We start from the raw sequence: 6,769 nt of genomic DNA, 5'->3' as shown, positions 1-6,769 counted from the left end.
AGCTTTTGCCAACCATAGTTGGCTCTCTAGATAAATTAGTGGGCCTAAGCTCTCCAAAGGTAGAGTTTCAACTAGCCCACTATTCCCCTGAAATACTGTTGAGAAAGGAACACAGCCAGTATCCATGACCAAATTTGTTAAAATTGATGCCAATATTCATCTGAGAAGCAAGAAGGAAGACAAAGGGTGAGAAGACACCATCTGGCATTTTTGAGTCCCTCTGTCATAGAGATTTCCAAACCGCTTTTGCCAGATGAATGATTTTCTGCAGAATGCTGGTCTTGGATCGGGGGTGTGTGTGAGGGGGGAACGGAACTGTTAGGTTCTTGGTGGGGATTCCCAGCTTTTGTGCATTCTTGCTGCAGATGTTTTCCAATTGAACCCATGTAATAGGTGTCCAGCATGGGCTGGCGTGACCTCCACATGCCACTATTCTTTCCTGAGGCAGGGGGTCGGGAATCCACGTGGGGACTTCAGCTATTCAACTAAGGAGCACAGTATTGTTCATATTGCAGTCCACACAAAACACCTGCCTTCTTCGGAGTTTTGATCAGTTAACCATCACCAGCTAATTCTACAGATTTATCTGTAGCCGGAAATCCCAAGAGAGCTCTTTACGTTGGCTACACTGATCTCCCATCTCTCCATTATGGTGAATAGCACAGATGTTTCCCTACCCTGGAAATCCCAGGGCTTGAGTTTCAGTGTGTACAGGGAGGCCGCTGAGGAATTCATTTCTTCTCTTGTTCCGACAAAGCTAGCTTTACCTGGCTTGGTGCTCGCATTTTTTTTTTTTAAACATTTCACAACAGGACTCTTGCTAATCAGATATAAGGTATTTTCAGCTTTGGCCCCTCTCCACAAGTACATTAAACGTAGGAGGGGAAAATGGGATGAATGGAAGATTAAAGGAATCCTGTCTGGGGTGTGCAGAAAGATGAATTCTACCTTGTGATCTCAGTAGAGTGATTTTCATTCCATCAGTGGTATTTATTAGGCACTTACTGTATACAGAGCACTGTACTAAGTTCTTGGGAGAGTACAATACAATGGAGTTGGTAGACATGACCCCTGCCATCAAAAAGCTTACAATCTAATGGGGGAGAGACAGACATTAAATTACAGTGGAAGCTTGATTTCCAATTCCTAGGCCAGATGTGATCTCCCATTTAAGTCTTAGTAGGAATAGTCTCCTCTCAGGGTCGTAGCAGGAGAGTTTCCAGTACTCTACCAGTCTCGACCTCAGGAGGGAGAGTCAAGCAGAGGCCTACCCATTCCATTCCTAGCTTGGGCAGTGGTTAGGGAGTGGAAGGCAATCTGCTACAAGTCAAACTTTCCTGTGCTGGGCAGCAGCGGCATGGGAGAGAGTCAAGGGAAGAGACTCATTTACTGTGTGGAAGGAGGCAATGGTAAACCACTTCTGTATTTTTACCAAGAAAACTCTATGGATACACTACTAGAATGACTGCAGGTGGAAGTGGGGCATTCTGGGAGAGATGTGTCCATGGCGTCGCTCTGAGTCGGATACGACTCAACAGCATAAGACAACAACAACAACAAGGATTCGTCTTCTATGGTCCCTGGGAGACCTTTTTCTCTTTCTTTTTCCAGCTCTCTCCTCTCATCTCTCTGGTTCTTAGAATGTAATTCCAATTAGTAGATGTCCAAACACACACTGCCCCTGTAGTAGACACTGGCCGTTCCCAGTAATGGTCATGCTATTCCTTCCTGTCAACACCTCGCCCTGCTCAAGTCTCAGTGGGCCCTCGGGGAGGGATTCTGAGAGGACGAGGCCCCAGGGTGGATCTTTTATTTGACAGAGAGGGATCTGTTGCCAAATGATTTCAAATAATTTGAGGTGTGAATATGTGTTTGATCCTAAACATCTGAGAACAGAAATTACGTTTTCATTCACTCATTCAATCTATTGAGCACTTACTGTGTGCAAAGCACTGTACTAAGTGCTTGGGAGAATACAATATAACAATAAACAGGCACATTCCCTGCCCACCATGAGCTTATAGTCTACAGGACGAGCTTGTTTACCCAGCATTATGTAAGAATATAAGGGATACCATTTGAAGTCAGACCTATGAATGAGTGAAGTCAAAACGAAATCTCTCAGACATTGTGTTGGTCCCCCTCCTTCACTGTAGTAAATTAAGCACTTACTATCTGCTAAGCACTGTGTTCAGTGCTAGGGTAGATACAAGATCATCAGGTCCCACATGGGACTCAAAGTCTAAGTAGGAGAGAGAACAGGAATTGAATTTCTTCCCCCTCCTACTTAGACTCTGAGCCCTATGTGGGATAGGGACTGTGCCCAACTTAATTATTTCTTATCTACCCAATACTTAGTACAGTGCTTGGCACATAGTAAGCACTTAAAAAATGCCATTATCATTCCGATCGTTCCTATTTCTCTAACTCCGTCATAGGAAAGATCAGAATTGATGGTAAGGTTGTATATCTGCTTATCACTGATCACTGAGGTTGTTTCTCTATGTAAATTATTTTTGCCAGCAAGAGTGAAAAATTTTCAAATAAGGAATGTGCCTGAATCATGCTAAAACAATTGGAATTCAAGAGGAGATTTTAACTTATCCTTCTGAGGTTTGAGTTATGCTATTCTCCCAGCACAGTCCTGGAATGAACGATATGCTAATACATTACTTTTTTGGAGGGTATCAGAAGAAATCGGGATCATGTCTACTAATTCTACTGTACTCTCCCAAGAGCCTAGTGTAGTACTCTGCACACGGTCGGCTCTCAAAAAATCCAATTGATTGATCAATTGTGAAGACTTCATGACAGTCCCAGGGAGGTAGGTTCCATTCATCCCCTTTTCCCCTCCTACATTTAATGGGGGAGTGGGGGAGTCTCCAAATGGGAAACTATTCCAGGCCAGGGTCCACTCTTCCCTCCCCAGGTAGGGTCCCTGTACTAAGAACTTGGGGAAGTATGATACAGCAATAAAGAGTGACAGCCCAAAGTGGGTCATTTCTGTCTCTCAAATCCATGGGATTCTCTAGGGTTGGACAAGTCAGGCCGGAACTAACCTGGGATGTGAGGGCTTATCAGGCCCCTTTCAGGCAATGCCTTCATGCCAGTCTCAAGGATTCCGTTGATTATGCTTGGACATTTTATTAGCCCAGTGGTTCCTTGGAACTTGAAAACATTAATGCACTTCCAAAAAGAAAACCCCTTGCTGCTTCTCACTGATTGTATCAGCCTTCAGGCACATCATAAAACATCTGATCTTTCTGAATATGAGTAGGTGCGGTGGGGACCACAGGATGGGTTCCATTTGTGTAGGGGGGGGGGGGGAGTTCAGGCTTGAGATGACCTTAAGTGATGAACTTCCAAGACTCTTGAGTATCTACTTTTATCCAGTCAGCCAGGAAGAGGATTTCTCCATATGTGCAAGCTGAATTTCCCTTTCCCACTCTTGTTGGACTCCCACACTAAGCACTTTTCTCTATCAGCCTCGGGTTCACGCCCTCTTCATCATATCTTTAGGAAGCTTATCATAACATGCCAATATGCTCCAGCTAGCCTCAGTGGTTTTAATATCCAATCCAAGAATGAAGGAAGCTACCATAGATGACAGGAAGATAAACAAGTCAGAAAGAGATATAACATCTTGCTGGGGCAAGGGGATGAACATCTGGTTATTTTAACAGCTGCTGGGAAAGCAGAGAAGAGTATGTAAATCTCCCCTGTATGTTCCCCAGGGTGTGGGCAAGGAAAAATTATTTGCTTCTGAGGGATCTTCCTTATCTTCTTCTCAGAAAGAAACTAGCCATCATAAGAATTTTTCCCCCCTTTTACGCTTGTCTGAGACCTTTTGGGATGGATTTTATTTACTGAAAGCCAGCTATGCTCATTACTATACAAAACATAAACAGTCCTCATTAATAATACCAGTGGCATATTCTTATGGGGATTTTGGAGCAAAGGAAAAATAAAAAAGCTAAACCAAAACCCCAATATTTTTCTGGGCACTTTGAACCAGGGCCAGTGGGTAAAACATTGCATTCTTGAAAAGGAAATCCTGGACACCTCTTTCTTATCTGGCCAACTGAACTGGGGGCTCTATTACCTCCTCTTCTTCCCCCAGTACCCCCCATTCCAACACCCCAATCAATGACTTAATGGAAAAGTCTCAGATGAAAATCACTGGGCTGATAATGCCTAAAGAATCTGATGCCTTACGAAGAGAGCATCAGAAGAATTTGCTGAAGGAAAAATGCAAAAATTCTTACTTGGCATTCTATCGAAGAAAAGTGATGCCCCGGTGAGGGAGGGTATGTACTTATAAATCATGATTGAAAGGATGCAATGGTGTACCTTTTAGTTAATATCCTTTCCCAAAATATAGGTCTGTGGGCTGTTTACTTAGGGTGAAATTGAAAACAAGTGCTGGGACAAGCCATGAAAATTTTCCTTCTGATTCTGCCAGCTGTAATAATGGGCTTTTCACCTAATATCAAACTTTTGAGAGAAGTAAAAAAAGTCATGCTTAAATAATAATAGTGACATTTGTTTAGTGCTTACCATGTGCCAAGCTCTGTACTAAATTCTGGGGTGGGTACAAGATGATCAGAAACCTCATGGGGCTTCACAGTCTAAGTAGGAGGGAAAACAGGTATTGAATCCCCATTTTATAGATGAGGAAACTGAGGCACAGAGAAGCCAAGTGAGTTGGCCAAACTCAAACAGCAGGTAAGTGGTGGAATCATAATTAGACCCCAGATTCTCCAACTCCCTGGCCTGTGCTCTTTCAACTAGACCACACTGCTTCTCTACAACATATCCTCCCATCCCCTAAACTAAAATGAGTTAGGAGGAATTAATGGAGCACAGGATGATAACATCCTCCAAGGAGACAGTAATAGCTGTTATTCCACAAAGCAAGACCCTGTACATTGAAGGTGCTAGCCTCAGTCCTCAGAAATCATTCAGTATCCCATACAGCTGATTAAAAGAGTCACTGTTGATGGCTGCAGATGGAGGATTTTTGACAGAGGTTCTACAGTCACATGCACTGCATTCTAACCCTTTGGTTCACTGATAGCTTTTCGAAAAGCAGAGATGAACTTAATCCAAGTAGTCTTGAGAAGAAAGATGATGGACTTCATTACCATGCTCCTCTAAAATTGACTAAGCAGCAAGACTGTCTTCATTTAGTGGTGTTTCAGCTCCTCCTTGTGATCAGCCTTTTCACTGTCTTCTCACAGTAAAGTCAAGTTGCCCGGTAAGCAGATCAAAAGCTCACAGAAGTCAAGGGATGGGTTTTGAAGAAACTCCCAGGGTAGACATACCAAGGAGGGTTACAGAAGCAAGCTGGATCTTGGCTTGCTCAGAAAATTAGTTGGGGCCACCAGCCCAGGATTTGAACTTAAACTGTCAATAATTAATTCAATTGAATTTATTGAGCATTTACTAAGCGCTTGAGAGAGTATAATATTAATAGAGCCGGGAGGCAGGTTCCCTGCCCACAAGGAGTTTACAGGGAAGAAACTGGACTGTGGGGCAAGAAGGACATTTAAACTACAAGAGAAAAGATGATCCATACACATCAAGCTCCTGAGAGATCGACCCCGAGGGAGCCTGGTGAGTCCCAGGCGGACCAGCGAACCTGAATCGATGTCCAAGTATTGGTGTGGCTTAGTGGAAAGAACACCCATGAGACCTGGGTTCTAATACAGGCTCCACCACCTACCTGCTGTGGGATCTAGTGATCAGCCCTTTCAAGGTCTTCTCACAGTAAAGTCAAGTTGGGCAAGTGGCTTAACTTCTCTGTGCCTCAGTTTCCTCATCTGTAAAATGGAGATTCAATTCCTCCTCTCCCTCCTACTTAGACTGTGAACACCATATGGGACAGGGTCTGATTTGGCCCTGAATATCTTGCATTTACCCAGCAATGAGCACAACATACTAAGCACTTCAATAAATACCACAATTATAATCATCCCAGTGCTTAGTCCACAGCTTTGGGCATTGAAAATCCTTAATAAATACTACTGGCTGATTGACAGACAATGGCAGTTCTTACCAACACACCTCCAGATTTAGGGCACTATGCTTGTCTACTCTCATTACCATTTTACAAATGGAACAGCAGACTCAGAGAATGTGACTTGTCTAGGATCACAGATCAATCCATCAGTGGTACTTATCTAGTGCTTTCTATTTGCAGAGCACTGTACTAAGCCCTTGGGAGGATACAACAGAACTAGTAAGACAAATTCCCTGCACATAACAAGCTTACAGTCTACAGAGGACAAGTGGAGCTGTCACCCCCTGAGGCTTTCATCAGGACTTAATTTTTTTATGGTATTTGTTCAGGACTTACTATGTGCCAGGCACTATATAGGCACTGGGGTAGATAGAGAGTCATCAGTTTGGACAATGTTCCTGTCCCAAGTGGGGCTCGCAGTCTTAGTCCCCACTGAGGCACAGACAAGTTAGGTGGCTTGCCCCAGGCCACACAGCAGACAAGTGACAGAGCTGGGATTAGAACTCAGTTCCTTCCAACTCCCAGAACTGTGCTTTATCCACTAGGCCATGCTGCTTCCTATTTTTTTTCCATTTTCAGTACAATTTTACTGAAACTTCTTTCAGTCTTGTACCTTCTCAAGGCCCTACTATGGTTTTGGCTTAGGAAGCACCTTACTGCTACCTGGTCCTTGTTTGCTTGGTGAGGGAGGAGAACTACGTTGTCAGTCTGTGTGGTAATGCCACAACCTCCATATCATACCTTGAC

At 43.7% G+C, this 6,769-nt stretch overlaps 1 non-coding gene across 1 annotated transcript; it reads left to right on the top strand.

Annotated features, from left to right (window-relative positions):
- Positions 1–1,190: 1,190 nt before the first annotated feature.
- Positions 1,191–1,328, top strand: LOC114817620. Its single transcript, XR_003765481.1, has one exon. It is a non-coding gene; the product is annotated as a small nucleolar RNA SNORA7 (small nucleolar RNA).
- The last annotated feature ends 5,441 nt before the right edge of the window (positions 1,329–6,769 follow it).

The sequence above is a fragment of the Ornithorhynchus anatinus genome, chromosome 16, assembly GCF_004115215.2.
Source record: "Ornithorhynchus anatinus isolate Pmale09 chromosome 16, mOrnAna1.pri.v4, whole genome shotgun sequence".
Lineage (NCBI taxonomy): Eukaryota > Metazoa > Chordata > Mammalia > Monotremata > Ornithorhynchidae > Ornithorhynchus > Ornithorhynchus anatinus.
Note: the sequence above shows the minus strand (reverse complement) of the source record. Positions and strands in the feature narration are given on the sequence as shown.